The sequence below is a fragment of the Lissotriton helveticus genome, chromosome 7, assembly GCF_964261635.1.
Source record: "Lissotriton helveticus chromosome 7, aLisHel1.1, whole genome shotgun sequence".
NCBI classification, from domain to species: Eukaryota; Metazoa; Chordata; class Amphibia; order Caudata; family Salamandridae; genus Lissotriton; species Lissotriton helveticus.
Window position 1 is genome coordinate 1,100,689,702 of NC_136068.1, and position 23,118 is coordinate 1,100,712,819.

At 46.8% G+C, this 23,118-nt stretch overlaps 1 long non-coding RNA gene across 2 annotated transcripts in view; it reads right to left on the reverse strand.

The window, feature by feature from the left end:
* Positions 1–3,303: 3,303 nt before the first annotated feature.
* Positions 3,304–23,118, reverse strand: part of LOC144767253 (uncharacterized) — a 190,979-nt gene continuing 171,164 nt past the window's right edge. The window contains exons 3-6 of one of the 2 annotated variants that reach the window (XR_013598121.1): positions 9,559–9,591; positions 9,428–9,461; positions 3,788–3,877; positions 3,304–3,608 (exon numbers count right to left, since the gene is read on the reverse strand). This is a non-coding gene — a long non-coding RNA (uncharacterized LOC144767253). The remainder of the gene's footprint in view (positions 3,609–3,787; positions 3,878–9,427; positions 9,462–9,558; positions 9,592–23,118) is intronic. The other variant, XR_013598122.1, reaches the window with a different exon arrangement.

A 23,118-nucleotide genomic window follows, 5' to 3' on the forward strand; every position in this document is an offset into this window, starting at 1 on the left:
CTGTTTTTGGATTTTACCTCAGAATGTTTAAAGAATTAAAGAACTTTAATGTTGTGGCATGAAAGTAAATCCTAACCTGATATTCAAGTAGAAATTTATGGTTTTAGAACGGAAAATGGATAAAATTCATGTCTATGTTTTTTCCACATGCAACTAGAGTTTAAAACTATATCAGCACAAAAGTTTGAGTGTTATTAAAAGTACACAGTTTGATTTACAGTGATTTTGCTAAAGGTTTTGTGACTATCTAGCAGAGAACAATTTACAGAAGTATAATGTATATCGTTTTTCTGTTTCCTGAGAGAGTTAATCAGGCAATGTAAGGATTTTATATGTGCAAAAGATTTTCAAGCAGTAGGAGAATAGTTAATATAGAGGTTGAATTGCAAGAGTTTTGCATTGCGATATTATTCCTTTGAATATTGTGAATTTTTAGTTTTTACAAAAGAAACTCCATGTTTAGATTGCTGCTTGCATTAAGAAAAGTTTACTGTTATATAAGTAAAAAGGCATTAGTGTGTGTCTAACTTTTCCTTTTCAGATCTCCCTCCCAGCTGTTCCCTTCCCAACTCCCTTTTTCCCCCCGCTTGATCACTCCCACATTCTGTGTAATTATTACAATCGGAATCGGAGGTGTCGAGAGGTGGGCCCTGTTGGACCCGGCCTCATGGCGTGGTCCTACCGCTACCGCATGGCGCACCCAGTACAACATCAGCCCTCCACCGGATCTCGGACGGCCCCTTCGGCCCGATCCTGCACGCCCCAACACCACCGGTCCGGCTACCATCCCGGTCCCCCATCACCGGCCTGACCCCAGCGTAGGCCCATCCCGACCTAAGCACGAGGCCGTGCCCGACTCCATCTTGGGCCCACCACGTCACGACCACGTGGCCTTGGTCCCAGCCCGACCCCAGCGAAGCCCCGACATCGAGGCACCAAGATCCACCCAGGTGGTCGAGTGGCCACTCGACAGATCCCGGAGGAAGGGGAGTTTCAATGGCCCTCCAGCTGTCCCCGGACGCCTGGTATCGATCGCCCTCCGGCCTCCCTGGGCGCTGGCTCCAACCCCCTGCTGGGTGTCTGGACACCATCAACCCGGCCCCTCTGGCCCCCAGGTGCGAGGGTCCGGACATCAAAGGACCTCCATCCTATATCTGGGCCAGCCCCGGAGTAGGACGCCAGTTGTATCCTGGACTGGAAGCCCTGCTGACGCTGTCACGGCCGACACCAGACGAACTCATCTCCGGTAACCTGAACCCTCTGAGAGCCTGCTGGCGCTGCCGCGGCCTACCTTGCTGAACCATCTGAGAGCCTGCTGGCGCTGCCGCGGCCTACCTTGCTGAACCATCTGAGAGCCTGCTGGCGCTGCCGCGGCCTACCTTGCTGAACCATCTGAGAGCCTGCTGGTGCTGCCGCGGCCTACCTTGCTGAACCATCTGAGAGCCTGCTGGCGCTGCCGCGGCCTACCTTGCTGAATCATCTGAAAGCCTGCTGGCGCTGCCGCGGCTCGAACCCCCCAGCTCGAGGATTGAGAGCTGTGCGTAGGGTATCCCTTCCTCCGCCCAGAGCTAGACTGTCCCGCTACCTACCCCCCTTTTCCGAGACTTTACGGATCCTTTGATCCCTCTGTATATACTGCCAAGAACCAGCAACCTTTACTACCTATAAAAGCTTAAGAACTTGATCTCTTGCGTGGTGTCCGTTTGTAGTGTTGTGATTACTCGGCTGTACGATCCTCGGAGAGGGCCCTCATTCAGGAGGCCCCTCCGTAACGCTCGGCTACTTCTCGAAGGAGAGGTGGACCTAGGGGTGGTCAGTCAGACCTCTTCTGCCTCCCCCGGGGTCGCCTTTCTAACAGGCCCTTATATCATCGCATCAGATCCCGACGAAGACTTCGTCTGACAGAATAGTGAGCCCACGAATTATTTTCCTCCCGATCTGACTGTGTTGACATAATGGCCACCTTGGATGTTTTACTAGCGGCAATTGTTAAAATACAGGCAGATTTAGATGAGACTATGGCTGCTACAGCATTATTGTCTGATAAAGTAGATAATATTCAGATTTTGAACACTCCCCTTCCTGAGGAGGGGGCTCAGGACACCAGAGCTTCCACAAATATATCAGTGACTGTTCCACCACAAATTCCTCTGGCAGCGCCAGAACGTTTTTCAGGCGATCCTTCTAAAGTTCAAATATTTTTAACACAAATAGACTTGCATTTCTCTTGTAGACCTGCAGCATTTCCCATCCTCCAATCCAGAATAGCTTTCCTAATTTCTTATTTGTCTGGAGATGCTGCAAATTGGGCAGTTCCGCTAGTACGTCAAGATAGCGCTCTATTGTATAACTGGCGGCGCTTTGTAGAAGAATTTGAGAAAGTATTCGACAGACGAACAGTAACCTTGTCTGCAGATCGGGAACTGTTACAATTAAGACAAGGAAATCGAGATCTTATTGCCTACTTGTCACATTTTAATAGATTGGTCGCAGAAACCTCTTGGCCTGAAGAAAAAAGAGCAGCACTTTGCTATCAAGGGTTGAAGGACGATCTGAAAGATGTGTTAGCTCAAATTGACCCACAACCAACAACTTGTTCAGATTTAATTAACCTAACATTGAGATTGGATCACAGACTATCAGAACGAAGAGGTGATAAAAAAAGAGGAGAGAAACCTAATTGGAAAAATGAAACTAAACCCAGAACTCAGTTCACACATTCTGAATCTAGCTCTGAACCAATGGAAATTGGAACCCTTAGACAACCATTGTCAAAAGACGAGAAAGAGAATAGACGCAAGAATGGACAGTGTCTCTATTGTGGACGCAATGGACACTTTGTGAAAGATTGTATGTTGAAACCTAAGAATAAAACTCCAACCACAGGTAAAGTGTCAGTTTTGGAAACAAAAGACTTTGAGTCGGGAAACTAACATGCCCAGGATTGGTAGAAGGGGATATCTTGGGAACCGTAGCCTACCCTTCAATAAACTCTTGTGTAAGTAATTACAAAGCACATTTTTGATTAGCAGTTCAAATACAACTGATTCACAAAATCTGGCAAATGGAAGTTTTAATTGACTCTGGGGCCACAGGAAACTTTGTCGATTTAAAAACCGCCCAGCGATTGAGTATCATCTGTGAGAAAAAAGACACTCCTGAAATAGTTCAAGCCGTAGATGGAAAAGTTTTGTCCGGAGGTCCTGTTACCATGCAAACCACAAAGGTAATAATGTGTTGTGAAGACTCCAAAAAAAGATATCATAGAGAGGAGGTTCAATTCGATGTAATCCAAGCACCTCAATACGGCTTTATTTTAGGAATGCCATGGCTCTGTCTACATAATCCAATTATTGACTGGCATAAGAGAGAACTTGTATTCCAATCTGATTTTTGTCAATCATCTTGTATGGGAACTCTCACAAAAACAATCAGTCAAATTGCTACTGCAGAAGAAAAAGAGACAATTCTACCCAATTGTTACAAAATGTTCCAGGAGGTATTCAGTGAAGAGAAAGCAGCAGTCCTTCCTCCTCATCGCAGCTATGATTGCCAAATCGATCTCATGTCTGGTTCGTGTGTACCGAACTGTAGGATTTATGCACTCTCTGAAAAAGAAAATCAACACTTGAGAGAATACTTGGATCAATATCTTGAAAATGGGTTCATTCGTCCTTCAAAGTCACCAGCCGCCTCCCCTTTGTTTTTTATTCCAAAAGCAAATGGAGACATTATATTATGGGAGCAAAATTCACAGTAACAGTGTATACAGATCACAGAAACTTACAGTTCATGAGTTCAGCCAGAATGTTAACTCCACGACAAATGAGATGGATGATGTTCTTTGCAGAATATGATTTCATAGTAACCTATCGACCTGGACAAGACAACAAAAAGGCGGATGCGTTATCCAGGAAAGACTCAACATTACATAAGTGTGAAGGAACTCCACAAGCAATAATAGAACCTGACAAAGTGATCTGTTTGTTGGATGCTGATCAGTTTTAGACAGTATACATGAAAATGTTCCTCCTTCACAATGGGAGAAGTGGAATAACAAGAAGAATAATCAAACAATCAAAGAAGGAATACCATTTCATGGAAAACAAGTCTACCTTCCAACCAAGGAATTACATGAGACAGTCTTTAATTGGTTACATTCCCATCCTATGGCAGGACATCCAGGTCCAAAAAAAACTGTAGAAAAGATTCAAATCTTGTTTTGGTGGCCAACTCTCAAAAAGGATATTTCTTTGATGGCTCAAAACTGTGAAACATGCACTAGATTTAAAGCTGATCATAGCAAACCAAAAGGTTTGTTACAAGTCTTACCAACACCAATCAAACCATGGGAACATGTTTCTTTAGATTTCATCACAAATTTACCACTAGTGAATCTTCATTCAGTAATTTTGGTAGTAGTGGACAGTTTAACAAAATATGCCCATTTCATTGCTTGTAAAAAATTGCCAACAGCAGGACAATTAGCGCAAATACTACTAACAAACATTGTACGATTACATGGTTTGCCTTCAGTGTTACTGTCTGATCGAGGGTCTCAGTTTTCGTCTAAATTCTGGCAGAAATGGTGTCAAAGTCTACAAATCACATCAAATATGTCTACTAGTTACCATCCCCAAACTGATGGTCAAACTGAACGATTAAATCAGACATTAAAGCAATACTTGAGATGTTACGTAGAAGACTCCAAGAGATCTTGGTATGATTTGCTTTGGATTGCAGAAATGGTTTATAACACATCACCGCATTCTTCAACTGGGTCATCTCCATTTGAGGCTCTCTATGGCTATTTACCAAACACAATTCCTTTAGTATTGCCCAAACATGTAAGTGATACACCTGCAGTACAAGATGCTATACAACATATGCAAACTGTTCACCAACAAACTCACCAACGTTTACTACAAAGTAAAGAAAAGTACAAACAGCAGTATGATAAACATCATAGACCTGGTCCAAGATATGTTGCTGGAGATAAAGTTTGGTTGTCTACCAAGAACTTAACTTTCAAAAGAAAAAGTATGTTTCATCCTAAGTTTATTGGACCATATTCAGTACTTCGTCAAGTCAATCCAGTAACGTACAAATTGTTACTTCCAAAAACTTTGAGAATCCATCCAGTGTTCCATACATCCCTTTTGAAACCGGCTAGGCAAAATGTTGCAACTAGGCCAGCGCCAGTTTTGGTTCAAGGTAACTGGGAATACGAGGTAAAGGACATACTGGATTCTAAACTAAGGAGAAGCAGGTTGTGGTATCTTGTCTCCTGGAAAGGTTACGGAGCTGAGAACGATTCTTGGGAACCGGCAGAGAACATTCATGCCTCTCGCTTGGTGCGACGTTTCCACCTCCTTTATCCCTTGAAGCCGGGCCCTAGACCGCTCCGAGGAGGGGGGAATACTGTCAGGCCCAGGGGCGCTTGCGGTCTAGGGCCCGCCCCATTTGGCCTTCGGCCATGTCCCAAACGTTTCTGTGGAAAGACTCATGGGTCTTCCTCTGCTGGACATTGGTGGTTGCTTTGTCATAGGGTTAGGGCAGGCTAAACTCTGGAAATGTATTTTGCCCTAAAATTCCATTTGATTCCCTATGGTCCGCGAGATGCGTAAGGTTTGGCAGGGTACGCGATATGCGTGCACTTTGGCAACCGCGTACCGCGAGATGCGTGCAAATTGGCATGCTATCGCATTTCGACGCCGCGAGCAGGGGAAATTATGCGGGTGTGGTTACGTTGATGTACGTGACCACACCCAAGGATCTGTGCTCACTATTCTAGAGATTTCTGAGGAGAAGGTCGGTTCCAGGCAGGCTCTGTGTTTGTATATGCAGTTAACCCTTTATGCAGGTTCCTGTTTGCCGCGCTGGAGCAGTCCTTTCCAGAGGAGCTTCCTGAGGTGGTAATTTCTTCGTGAAGGTTGTTTTAGACTGGATTTCTTCGAGGGACTTCATCTTTTGGGAGTCCAGAGTTTGCAGATCCTAGAATTAAGAGTAGGTCGTACTCTTACGGTATGATGGCAGTGTAATACAAAAGAAGGATTTTATCTTTGTATTTACAGAATCTTTGGAACAAAGAAATGTCTTAAAGCTGTTTTTGGATTTTACCTCAGAATGTTTAAAGAATTAAATAACTTTAATGTTGTGGCATGAAAGTAAATCCTAACCTGATATTCAAGTAGAAATTTATGGTTTTAGAACGGAAAATGGATAAAATTCATGTCTATGTTTTTTCCACATGCAACTAGAGTTTAAAACTATATCACCACAAAAGTTTGAGTGTTATTAAAAGTACACAGTTTGATTTACAGTGATTTTGCTAAAGGTTTTGTGACTATCTAGCAGAGAACAATTTACAGAAGTATAATGTATATCGTTTTTCTGTTTCCTGAGAGAGTTAATCAGGCAATGTAAGGATTTTATATGTGCAAAAGATTTTCAAGCAGTAGGAGAATAGTTAATAGATCAAAAATAATGGTCTTTTTGTGATATCTGTAACAAGAGCTAAAGCAGATTTATGTATCGGTAGCGTTGTGAGAATTCCCGTAGGACGAAGTGAATGTGTTACTGTATTGAATATTAATGTTGTAAACAATAGCAGCTTCACCTCATCACATAACACTTATTTCGTCTGCGGTAATAAAGGATATTACCAATTACCTGTTGGGGTTGGGTGGTCAGGGGTATGCTATCATTCTTATTGCCCCCTGTATTTTTGGCACCTGCATCATATCATCTTGACTTGAAACTGTACAATGATATTTCTAAAAACAGACAACAAGTATTGATGACGTTGATCAGACAGACACTGCTCTACAACAATATGTCGATTTCAATTTGGGTTTGTTCTTCTTTGTGTGTGCTGCATTGAAAAGTAGAACAATTACACGATTGACCTGTGTAGTAGAAGCTGTTACCAATCAGACAGCTATGGCACTTGGGAACATTACAGAAGAACTACAAATTGCGAGAATCGTAGCACTCCAAAATCGAATGGTGCTTGATGTGATTTTGGCTGATCAAGGTGGTGCATGCCGCATCATCGGTAGCAGTTGCTGCGTCTTTATACCGGATCACTCACCTTCAGTTTATGACGGAATCTCTAAGCTGCATAAGATTGCTGTAGACATTCACCCAGAGACTGGTACTTGGACATTCTCAAATTGGACATGGACACTTTTTGCTACTTGGGGCTGGAAACTACTGACTATCTTCTGTATACTACTGGTGATCCTATTTACATGCTGTACCTGTATACAATGTGGTCCCATGCTTTGCTCCAAGTGTATTACTGCTTGTACCCCTACCAGAAAGAATGTTGCAAAAGAACAACAAATGTTAAACAAGGAAATTGCAGAGATGATGAATATCGACTTACGAGATGCGGATCTAGAGTACCCCAGATAACAAATGTCTTCAGCAAATGCTGAAAGGGTCATCTGTGGTAATTTAGCAATAACTAGATTAAGCATTAGCAGAAGACATCTCATGTTCAGAGACTATCTTGTCCGTTTATGGATTCCATTTTGTTTTTCTGTCGGCCATTTTGACTGCCATGTGCTTGGTCCTACCTTCCTGTCAACTGCTCTTAAAGCTAACAGATAGCCCTTCCCACTTGTTGCTAGCACACTCTCTGAATAACATTATATGTATTGTAAGCAACACTCTGTGCCTTTCTAGTCAGTGTGCTACCTCATACACTTCCGAAGGGTGTTGTATGAATGTGGTTCCACCTCATGAGGTTTAATAAACTCTGTCTTTTCTATTCCAGTTTCTGTGCCAACTTCTTACTATTGGTCTAAGGACTCTGAGCAGAGAAGGGCAAATCCCTTGCACTAGTAGGCCTGGCTGAGGCTTGCTACCACAAGTCTCTTAATTTCTCTCTCACTCAGACACACCCAGACACACAGGCAGGCACAGGCACATGCGAAGACCCACAGCAACATTGTTTTTCCCACACACACATGGACAGATGGCAATAGTCAGGTAGAAATACAAACATTTACAGAAGTACAGAACATCACAGAAAATGATACAAACGCTGCCTCATGTAGATGCATTGCAACAAACAAGGATGCACGCCTACACTAACTCAAACACACAAGAACACATTAAGCACGCAATTTGCACACCCACAAAAAACAATAAATAGACAGCAGAACACACGTGCCAATGCTATAGGCAGCAAATATTTGTTGACAAATGCCGATATTGCCACAACAAACTTAATTATTACAAAAATTAATGATCGGTACAAGCGCCAGAGACACTGGCCATTGGAGTGTAGTAGTGGAAAGAATTCTGCCCATGATTATTGTCAACAGCCAGGGTGGACGAATAAACTCACCTGCTGCGGGCGGCAGGGCCGAGGCCAGGGGGCTAGAAATAATTTAATTATGGCCGCAACGGTGCCTTGGCTCCAGCATCTCTGTCTCTCTCATGCCACGCAGTCACGCACACTTGTGCGATCACCAATGCGCATGCGGCAGCCCAACCCTAAGGGTGAAATTGAGTAGGTGGCGGTGGCGCGCAGATGCGACGGCGGAGGAGACATCTGCGCGCTGCCTCCTCCTGATTATTAAATTCACCGGGCTCGCTGCTGCAGCACTGGGTGGTGTGCAGTGCATCACTGCAATTGTGCTTTTTTGTTTCTCTGCACCGCGGACCAGAGACACAGAGGAGACAGTCTGTCTAAGTTTGACCTCCCCTGCTGCTCCACAGTGGAGGTCAGAGAAAACCGGCCCCCAATGAAAAACCCGGCCCCCACCCCATCCAGCCTACCGGGGGATTGCCCGGTGCCCGGAATTGCCAGTCCAGCCCTGAGTAGGTGGCGCGCAGACGCAGCGGCGGGGAGGCATCTGCGCGCTGACTCCTCCTGATTATTAAATTCACCTGGCTCGCTGCTGCTGCACTGGGTGGTGAGCAGTGCACCGCTGCAATTGTGCTTCTTTTTTATCTCTGCACCGCGGAGCAGAGACACGGAGGAGTAGACAGTCTGAGTATGACCTCCCCTTTTGCTCCACAGTGGAGGTCAGAGAAAACCAGCCCCCAGTGAAAAACCTCGCCCCCACCCCATCCAGTCTACCGGGGAATTGCCCGGTGCCCGGAATTGCCAGTCCGGCCCTGACTACCACGGAATAAGGAAACTGTAAAAGAGGAAAGAAACACAATTGTGTTGTATAAACTGTGCCTATTGACCGTGTACTAGTTGAGTAAAGGTTTATTTATATGGCTGTAATTTACCCAACTAAAATAGTCTTTTCAGGTTCCTTGGTTTTGTATTTGACAGTCACTGTTAGAGAAAAAGGTTCCTACTCCAGAACAAGAAAACATTACTAGTTAAATACAGCTAGGAAATCGTTAAACGTATATCTAATTCATGAAAAGAACATCAAAAGAAGTTAAGAAGACTTACGTCTTAATGCATCATGGACCAACAACATAAGCACCTGTATGATATTGTCAGAGAAGAAAAGATTCATCTAAGTTACAAACACAATTATTATTGAATTGTATTAAGATATTTGAAAATAGTGACTTACGTACCAGTAAGAGAAAGCGAAGGGCTATGATATGCCCCTAAAAGATAAAATAGAGAAGAGCGTATATTTAAATCATTAGACCTAAGAGAAATGGTATGCTAATTATGTAAAGTTTCTTCTTAAAAAATCAACCCACACAATGTCAGTCACTCATAGTGTTACTTGCACACCTACTCACTCACCTATAAAGTCAATCACACAGCCATTTACTCACCTACACATTTTTACCCATACCCAATCACGTATTCATACAGATACTAACACATACTCACTCACCTACGCAGTCACTCACACAAGCACACAACTGACCCATACAGCCAATATAACAATCCCTCCTGCAAACATAGTCACTCATATACTCTAACACTCACTTATGCTGCCTTTCACATATCCAGTTACTCGCCTATATGCCACTGACACATTCCTTCACTCAATTACACAGCCATACACATACTCAGTCACCTATACAGCCCCTCACTTATGTGCTTACTAACCCATATAGTCACTGACAGACCCACTCACTCATCCATGCAGTCAGTCACACATCCTCTCACCCTCCCACACAGAAACACATACACCCATACAGGTACTCAGACAATCAATCAATCACCCATAAAGCCACTCACATACCCACTCACCAACCCACACAGCTACTTAGACACCATCTGACAGTCTGATACAGACATTCAGACAACCTAGTCAGTCACCCATACATTCACTGAGACATCAAATCAGTCACTTATACTTTCACTCACACAATCATCCATACAGGCGCCCATAGTCCCACATATTCATCAATACACCTTGGTATATATTTTTAGCACTCGTAAACATTTTTAAAATACTCACAGTCACTGGATGATTTCACCAGTGACATTATCAGTGATGTCACTCACCATGTCATGAATGATGTAATATGTGAGGTCATAAGCAGTGCATGGGGGGCACGAGCTATAGTTAGCTCAGCTACCTATAACTAACTGCTGAATTTCATTGGTTTTGTACGAGTGAAATTTGAGCCTAACTATAATGTTTCTGTAATCTTTGTTGTTTTCAGTGAATATCTATGGTGCGTTTAATTATATTTCCTAACTAGAATGTCCCTGTAACCTTTGTTTTTTCAGTGAATTTCTAATGTTTTTTAAATGCTAATTCCTAACTATAATGTCCCTGAAACCTTTATTTTTTTCAATGAATTTTAAAGGTATTTTTAATTGTATTTCATCACTATAACCTGTAAAGTTTGAGAGTGGGTGTGTGAGTTGATGTATAGGTTGGTGACTGTGTGTGTGATAAGCCGTATGGGTCTGTGAGTGAGTGTGTAATGTCAGGGTAATTGCATGAGTGCGTGGGTGATTGCCTAGGTAGTGCCTGTGTGATTCTAGGACTGCAATTGCCAAAGGCACACTGTGATTTCCGGGTGTTTTTGACAAAGTGTGGAAACATAAATAAAGACATATTTTACATAAAGATTCCATGTAGCTATTTAGCAAGATACTAATTTAACATTCCCCTTTATATTCATTTGTTGAAATAACTACATCAAAGAATGCATTTTCCTTCTTCACAGCAACACTGGAGGTTGCATTGGCATCAGTGGTCACGAATACAAATGACAAAGTGTAAAACAGATATATAGACATGTTTTGCACAAAGTTTGAGCCGAGCTGCTTAGTACGAATACAAATGACAAAGTGTAAAAAAGATATATAGACATATTCTGCATGAAGTTTGAGTCCCGCTGTTCAGTAACATATTGGTTTAACCATATTTTACCAGCATATTTGTAAAAAAACAACAATTTCAAAAAATAACTTTCATCATCTGAACTCACAAACAGAACATAATTACGAAACACCCTTCAAACTAAACTACCCATTGTTACCCAAACTCATGGGGAATAAAAAACTGCTGCAATAATAGTGTCATGCACAATCTGTAACAAGACTCTTTCTAGAGGAGCGAATAAAAAATATTCATGTGGGACGAAGTCCATGTTGTATAATCATTAACCCTGGGAACAAGCTCTGCTTCTCTGTCGGAGTTTGCGGATTTTTGCATACTCTACGTTCCGCAGAGAACACAAAGTTCCTGTAAAGCTTCGACTCTGGAGCGGAGTTCAGCCTCGGACCATCTCGCCTCCACGCCCCTTAATAAAGATTCCTCAAATAAAAATGACAATTAAGGTAAATAAAAGCTTACTTAATTTTATCGCGATGTCTCTGGCTGCCCTCCTCCTCCTCGCCATGGTCCTGCAGAATCCCCTACATCACACATATGTCATGGTAGGACTGCGCATGCCCAATCCCTCAGCCTTTGGCCGTTTGAGCTGTGGGGTTGAGCGCCAACAGTTGACAATGTCATATATAATATATATTTTTTTCTTTTTCACACATTGGAAGGTTAATTGATTTGCTCTGGGAAAAAACGGTGTTGTGCTGATGCTGGAACTTGAACCAGGTTTCCCAATTCCAAAATAGACTGTTTTGTAGGTCTCGCCTGACCCAGGGCATATGCTGGTATGGCAAGACATTTAATGAGGGCTCAAAAAATGCAACCATGGCCAGCCTGGCCAGCCTAGAGTTACAGTGAATGTGAGTTACAGTGCATGTGCACGGGCACACGCTTAGCAGCCGAAGCGCCAAATGACAAACCTCGTCATACTCATTAAGCCTCGAGATCACTTTCGCCTGTGATCACTTTAGCAGCGCCCCTTTTATGTTTGCCTGCGATCACTTTCGCGGCGCCCGTTTGATGTTCTTGTTCAAAGAACATCAAACATCAAAGAACATGTTGTGTCAATGCTTTGCTGCTGCCCGTTTGACTTACAACGTGCTTTCTGTTTCCACAAACTCGATGTTTGTGTTCCTTTATTTTGAGATGTTTTAGTATTACTGTCACACACACAACCACACACACAACCACACACACAACCACACGCACAACCACATGCACAACCACACGCACAACCACACACACAACCACACACACAGAACCACAACCACACACACCACCACACACACACACAACCATACACACACACAACTACACACACACAACCACACCCACAGCCACACACACAACAACAACCACACACAACCCCACACACAACCACAACCACACGCAACCACACACACAATCACATGCACAACCACACACACAACCACACACACACAACCACACAACCACACACACAACCACACACATACAACCACAACCATGCACACAAAACCACACCCAACCACACACACACAACCACAACCAACCCACACAACCACACATACAACCACACACACAACAGCAACACACACACATACAACCACACACACACACACACAACCAAACCCACAGCCATACACACACAACCACACCCACAGCTACACACACAACAACAACCACACAACCAAACATACAACCACACAAAACCACACACACAACCACACACAATCACAACCATACACACAACCACACACACAACCACACACACACAATCACTAACACAACCACACACACACAACCACAACCACACACACAACCAACCCGACCACACACACAAACACACACACACACAACCACACAACCTCACACACAACCACACACACAACCACACACATATACAACCACACAGACACAACCGAACTCTCACACAACCACACACATACACACAACCACACACATACACACACAATCTCACACACAACCACACCCACAGCCACACACACACAATGACAACCACACACACACAACCACACACAACCACACACACAACACCACACACAACCACATACACACAAAACCACAACCACACACAAAACCACACACACACAACCACAATCACACACACACACACAACCAGATCTACACACACAACCACACATACAACCACACACACAACCACACACACAACCACACACACAATCACACAACCACACACACTCAACCACAACCGCACACACAACCACACACCACCACACACAACCACACACACAACCACACAAATACAACCACACACACAACCACACAAACAACCACACACACAACCACAACAACACACACAACCACATGCACAACCACACAACCACAACAACACAAACCACCACACACAACCACAACCATGCATACAACCACACACACAACAACAACAACCACACACAACCACACCTGACCAAACACACAAACACAAACAACCACACACACACGCAACCACACACACACCCCCACACACAACCACACATACAACCACACACAGACCCAACCACACACACATGCAGCCACACACACACATACACACACACAACCACACACATAACTATACCCGACCACACACACAAACACACACAACCACACACACAACTACACAACCACACACACACAACCACAACCACACACATAACCACACAACCACACACACACACAACCACACACACTCAACCACACACACACAGACACAACCACATACCACACACACAACCACACCCACAGCCACACAAACACAACAATCACACAACCATGCACAAAACTACACACACAATCACACACAACAACACACACAACCCCACACACAACCACACACAACCACATTCACACACACAACCACACACACTCACACAACCACACACACAACTAAACAGACAACCATGACTAGACACACAACCACACAACCACACACACAACCACACACATGCACAATCACACACACAACCACCCACAACCACCCAACCACACACACACAACCACAACCACACACAAACACACACACACAACCACACACATAAACACACACAAACACACACAACCACACACACACAACCACACACACACAACCACACACACAACCACACCCACACACACAACCACACACACACAACCACACACACACACAACTACACACACATAAACACACACAACAACACACACAACAACACACTCAACCATACACACACAAACACACACACATCCACACTCACACAACCACAACCACACACACAACCACACAACCGCAAACACAACCACACACACAACCATACATACACACATAACCACACACAACAACAAAAACAACCACATGCACAACCACACACACACACAACCACACACATAAACTCACACAACCACACACACAAACACACACACAAACACACACAGACATGTATACAACCGCACACACACCACACACAACCCCAAGCACACACACAACCACACACACAACCATGCACACACACAACCACACACAACCACACACACAACCACAAACACAAGACACACAACCACACAACCACATGCAAACAACCATACACACACACAACCACACACAACCACAATCACACACAATCACACACAACACACAACCACACACACAACCACACACACAACCATACACACCTACAACCACACCTACAACCACACCTACAACCACACACACACAACCACACACACAACCACACACATAAACACACACAACCACACACACAAGCACAACCACACACACAACTACACAGACACACAACCACACAACCACACACACAACCACAACCACACGCACAACCACACAATCACAACCACACACACAACCACCCACACACAACCACAACCACACATATCCACACACAACCAATCACAAAATCACACAACCACACACACATGCACAACCACACACACAACCACACACACACAACCACAACCACACACAACCAACCCGACCACACACACAGACACACACACACACAACCACACAACCACACACACAACCATCACACACAACCACACACACATACAACCACACAGACACAACCAAACTCTCACACAACCACACACATACACACAAGCACACACACACACACACATAACCTCACACACAACCACACCCACAGCCACACACACACACAACAACAACCACACACACACACACAACCACACACAACCACACACACAACACCACACACAACCACATACACACAAAACCACAACCACACACAAAACCACACACACACAACCACACACAACCACAATCACACACACACACACACAACCAGATCTACACACACAACCACAACCACACACAACCAACCCGACCATAAACACAGACACACACACAACCACACAACCACACACACAACCACACACACAACCACACACACATACAACCACACAGACACAACCAAACTCTTACACAACCACACACATACACACAACCACACACATACACACACAACCTCGCACACAACCACACCCACAGCCACACACACACAATGACAACCACACACACACAACCACACACAACCACACACAACACCACACACAACCACATACACACACAACCACAACCACACACAAAACCACACACACACAACCACACACAACCACAATCACACACACAACCACACAACCACACATACAACCACACACACAACCACACACACAACCACACACACACAACCACACACACAATCACACACACAACCACACACACACAACCACAACTGCACACACAACCACACACCACCACACACAACCACACACACAACCACACACATACAACCACACACAACCACATGTACAACCACACAACCACAACCACACAAATAACCACACACAACCACAACCATGCACGCAACCACACACACAACAACAACCACACACAACCACACCTGACCACACACACAAACACAAACAACCACACACACACGCAACCACACACACACAAGCACACACAACCACACATACAACCACACACACACACAACCACACACACAACCACACACACAACCACAATCACACACAATCACACACAACAGCACACAACCACACACACAACCATACACACACAGAACCACACCTACAACCACACCTACAACCACACACACACAACCACACACACAACCACACACATAAACACACACAACCACACACACACGCAAAACCACACACACAACTACACAGACACACAACCACACAACCACACACACAACCACACGCATAACCACACAATCACAACCACACACACAACCACCCACACACAACCACAACCACACATATCCACACACAACCAATCACAAAATCACTCAACCATACACACATGCACAACCACACACACAATCTCACACACAACCACACACACACAACCACAACCACACACACAACCAACCCGACCACACACACAGACACACACACACACACACAACCACACACACAACCACACACACAACCACACACACATACAACCACACAGACACAACCAAACTCTCAAACAACCACACACATACACACAACCACGCACATACACACACAACCTCACACACAACCACACCCCCAGCCACACACACACGACAACCGCACACACACACAACCACACACAACCACACACACAACACCACACACAACCACATACACACAAAACCACAACCACACACAAAACCACACACACACAACCACACACAACCACAATCACACACACACACACAACCAGATCTACACACACAACCACACAACCACACATACAACCACACACACAACCACACACACAACCACACACACACAACCACACAACCACACACACAATCACACACACAACCACACACACACAACCACAACTGCACACACAACCACACACCACCACACACAACCACACACACAACCACACACATAGAACCACACACAACCACACAAACAACCACACACACAACCACAACCACACACACAACCACATGCACAACCACACAACCACAACCACACAAACAACCACACACAAGCACAACCATGCACACAACCCCACACAGAACAACAACAACCACACACAACCACACCTGACCACACACACAAACACAAACAACCACACACACACGCAACCACACACACACAACCACACACAACCACACATACAACCACACACACACAACCACATACACATGCAGCCACACACACACAACCACACACATACACACACAACCACACACACAAATACACCCAACCACACAAACACACACACACACAACCACACACACAACCACACAACCACACACACACAACCACAGCCACACACATAACTACACATACACACAACCACACACACACACAACCACACACACTAAACCACACACACACACACACACACACAACCACACACCACACACACAACCACAACCACAGCCACACAAACACAACAATCACACAACCACACACAAAACCACACACACACAATCACACACAACCACACACACAACCCCACACACAACCACACACACAACCACATTCACACACACAACCACACACACTCACACAACCACACACACAACTAAACACACAACCATGACTAGACACACAACCACACACACAACCACACACACACAATCACACACACAACCACACACAAGCACCCAACCACACAACCACAACCACATACACACAACCGCAACCACACACAAACACACACAACCACACACATAAACACACACAAACACACCCAACCACACACACACACACACACACAACCACACACACACACAACCACACACACACCCACACACACATAAACACACACAACCACACACACAACACACACAACCATACACACACAAACACACACACATCCACACTCACACAACCACACACACAACCACACCCATCCACACACACAACCACACACACAACCACAATCACACAAAACCATACACACAACCACACTCACACAACCACACCCACAACCACACCCACAACCACAACCAACCAACCACACACACAACCACACAACCACATACACAACCACACATACAACCACACACACAACAACAACCACACACACAACCAAACACACATAAACACACACAACCACACACAACCACACACAAACCATAACACAAACACACACAACAACAAACAACCACACACACAACCACACACATACAACTGCGCCCACTACCACACATACACACAACCACTTACACAACCACACACACAACCACAAACAACCACACACCCACAACCACAAATACACACAACCACAACCACACCCAGCCACACAAACAAACAAACAACCACACACACAACCACACACAGACACACACAACCACACACACCACACACACAACCACTAGCACACAAACAACTACACACAACCACACACACACACACGACCACACACAACCACACACACAACCACAACCACACAAAATGACACACACAACCACACTCACACAACCACACACACAACCACACCCACAACCACAACCAACCAAAAAACCACACACACAACCACACAACCACAACCACATACACAACCACACACAACTACACACACAACCACACACACAACCACACACACACAACCACACACGCACACAACCACACACAACCACACACAAACCGACACACACATAAACACACACAACCACACACAACAACACACACAACCATACACACACAAACACACACACATCCACACTCACACAACCACAACCACACACACAACCACACAACCGCAAACACAACCACACACACAACCACACATACACACATAACCACACACAACAACAAAAACAACCACATGCACAACCACACACATATACAACCACACACACAAACTCACACAAGCACACACACATCCACACACACAAACACACACAGACACGTATACAACCACACACAACCTCAAGCACACACACAACCACACACACACAACCACACACACACAACCACACACAACCACACACACAAACACAAACACAACACACACAACCACACAACCACATACACACAACCATACACACACACAACCACACACACAACCACAATCACACACAACAACACACAACCACACACACAACCATACACACACACAATCACACACACAACCATACACACACGCACAACCACACACACAACTACACAGACACACAACCACACAACCACACACACAACCACACACACAACCACAACCACACGCTGTTGGACTGGGCCCTTCTGGCAGGTCCACCCCTGAAGTTGTGCTTGTTATATGTGACCTGGGGATGGTGATTCCCACTCTGAGTGTGTGTAGATGAGAGAAGCCTGCCCTCCCATAGGACTGCATGGGGAATGGGTGTGTCCCTGATAGTTCCTGGTTGGTGGGGGCACAGGCTCGAGTCTGGTATGTATGGACTCGTGTGATCGAATGCTGTAAGATGATGTATGCGACGTGTGTGTGTCTAAAAGAGAAGTACCACTTCTAGACATCGGTGTGTGTGTGTGCAGTAAGTATGCTGGCGCGTGATTGGCTGAAGTGAGGGAGGGGCTGTGCCTGTATCCTGTATGGGTCTGGGCTGTCCCCCACAATGCTGGCTCCACCCACCTGGGGTGCGTCTGGTGTCCTAGCCTGGCCAGTAACAAGAAATTCCTGATAACCAGTTCTAGCTGGTTCTCATCCTGCCTGCCCCTTTTGAGACAAAGGTATCTCATGTATAAAAGGAGGGTGTGCCCTCTTCTCTCTCTCTTTCCTGTTTGTCCTGACTGGAACCCTGCCAGGGGTGTGCTGCTTGGGCTCAGGGTTGGCTTGCCTCCCTGGGCCCTGCCCTGCTCCTGGGCTACTGATGGCCCTTTTCCCCTTTTAGGAGCGGCTGGGCTCCCCCTGAAATCCTGGACTTCCTCTGGACCCTGCTTTCTATGGCCCTAGCGCTGGGGAGCGCTTTCTTGCCGTCCTAGCGCCTTGGGGCGCTTCCTCTATGCTTCTAGCGCTTGGGAGCGCTTTCTTGCTGTCCTAGCGCCTTGGGGCGCTCATTCGTGTTTCTAGCGCTGGGAGCGCTATATTCCACCAGCCGGTGCCCACCCGGTATTTGCCCCGTTCAGGTGGGGGGCCTGAGCCCCCAGCGAGTGCCTACCTCGCTTGCCCCCGCCCTCGCTATATTTATTGAGGGAGCCTGGCCCTCGTCAATTTCCCTTGAGCTCAACGCCGCCGCCCGGGACCCTCGTGAGGCCCTCCCCCGGGCCGCGCTGGGATAGGCTGCCGGCCCGGGTTGGGCTGATGACGTCTCCCCGGGCCGCGCTCTGATTGGCCGGCGGCCCGGGGAGCTTGAGAGGCGGAGGAGAGAGCCGAGTAATGCAGGGAGCGGCGGGAGCCTACTCCGCGCCCCTGCGTCCCCCCGAAGACTGGCCGCTTCCCCCCCGGGGCCCCCAGGATCAAGAGGGAGCCCCGGAGAGCGAGGAGAGACCGGCGCGTCAGACCGGCCGGTGAGTGTGGCAGGAGGGAGAGGCGGGGCATCGGGGCACATTGCCGGTGCCCGCCCCTCCCCTCCAAAGGTCCTTCGGTGGCGCCCCGAGGCCCGAGGGGCCCCCAGTGATGCCGTGGGGTCCCCAGTGATGCAGGGTCCCCCGTGGGGGACCCCGCCTTACCCCCCCTCTTGCGCCATGAGCCTGAGAAGGCTCCCACATGTCCTGAGCCCCGAGAGGCTCCGCCTTGGTCCCTGGTTATGTCGAGCCTGCGAGGCTCGTCCCCCGCCACATCCCTGAGCCCAGGAGGCTCTATCGGTACTTTAGCCCTGAGCCCCGAGGAGGCTCCACCTGTATTTTAGCCTCGAGCCCCGAGAGGCTCCCACGTGGCCCTGTGTCCTGAGCCCCGAGAGGCTCCCACGTGGCCCTGTGTCCCGAGCCCCGAGAGGCTCCCAGTGGCCCAGTGTCCCGAGCCCCGAGAGGCTCCCACGTGGCCCAGTGTACCCGAGCCCCGAGGAGGCTCCACCCCATGTCCCTTGCCCCTTTCGAGCCTGCGAGGCTCCAACGTACTGCCCTCATTCATTTACAGCTGCCCAGCACTTCGTGGGCAGCTGCCCCGTTTAGGTTTATTGTTGGCTACTTACAGCCTGTCCTGAACATCGAGACTCGGGGCGTCCTAGCCCCAGGAGGCCAGCTGGCCTGTTGAAAGTATTGGCTAATGTTAACTTTGCTTCTTGAGAGTTATTCTGTGTTTCCTTCCTACAGGTACGTCTGTGGTGTTATGTACCGTGCCATTCCTTCCCTCCTGTATAACCTTGCCTCATGTATGTTGATACTGGTTAGAGTGAGTTCTATTGCTAGTCCTCTGAAACCCCGGGGCGTGACGTATTCTAATGCTAAGCTCCTGGTGATTATGTGTTCTAGTCCTAGTTCGAGGAAACTCCCAGTTGTCTTATGTTCTAAATGCCAATTCCATCATGTGCATATTCCTGGCAGTGGTCCCATGGCCCTGTCCTGTATATTTTCCCTTGTAAATCCTGCCCGTGCCTCTGGCACCCTGTAAGGTATGTGTTCCTATGTGTCCTTTTTAATACAAAGACTATTTTCATATATACCTGGTGTGGAGTTCCTTTTGTGGGGGTGGGGCCCGGGAGGTTGTTGCTGGGGGTGCGTGCGCAAATGCTTTACACATGACCTCCGAGATAGGCCTGGCTGCTCGCGCCACGTTACCTAGAGGGCGAGTAGGGGTTGTCTTGGTGGGTGACCCCCTGGCCCTGACGGGCGAGTGGTGGTCTCGGACTGACTCTGGCGCAAGCTCTGGTCAGCCAGGGATCCCATTTCCTACATTGGCGGCTAGCGGTGGGATCCGGACTTGTGTTTGCGCAGTACCGCAGTGATAGCCGGCCACACTACAACACTCCGCAGTTTAGATTGTCGCAAAGAGAAGAAACTATTGGTGAGCGTTGCTAAAAATATCTGTTCTGGGGAAAATGTAGTTCTGGTGCACTTTGCTAAAAATGTCTGTTCTGGTGGAAAATGTGGTTCCGGTGCACGTTGCTAAAAATACTTGTTTTGTGAAAAATGTGGTTCTGGTGCAAGCTCTGGTCGGCCAGGGATCCCATTCCCTACACACGCAGACCACACAATCACAACCACACACACAACCACACACATACAACCACAACCACACATATCCACACACAACCAATCACAAAATCACACAACCACACACACATGCACAACCACACACACAACCACACACACACAACAACACACACAACCACACACACCACACACAACCACATACAACCACACCCATCCACACACACAAACACACACAACCACACACAACCACAATCACACAAAACCATACACACAACCACACTCACACAACCACACCCACAACCACACCCACAACCACAACCAACCAACCACACACACAACCACACAACCACATACACAACCACACATACAACCACACACACAACAACAACCACACACACAACCAAACACACATAAACAAACACAACCACACACAACCACATGCACAACCACACACAAACCATAACACAAACACACACAACAACAAACAACCACACACACTGTTGGACCCGGCCTCATGGCGTGGTCCTACCCCTCCCGCAGGGCGGGCCCAGGACGACATCGGCCCTCCACCCAGCATCGGGCAGCCCTTTTGCCCGACACTGCACGCCCCAACATTGCTGGTCCAGCCCCCATCCCGGACCCCCACTACCGACCTGGCTCCATCTTGGGCCCCTCACGACCTAAGCACGAGGCCGCGCCCGACTCCATCTTGGGCCCACCACGTCACGACCACGTGGCATCGGCCCCGGCCCAAGCGAAGCCCAGAGATCGAGGCACCAAAATC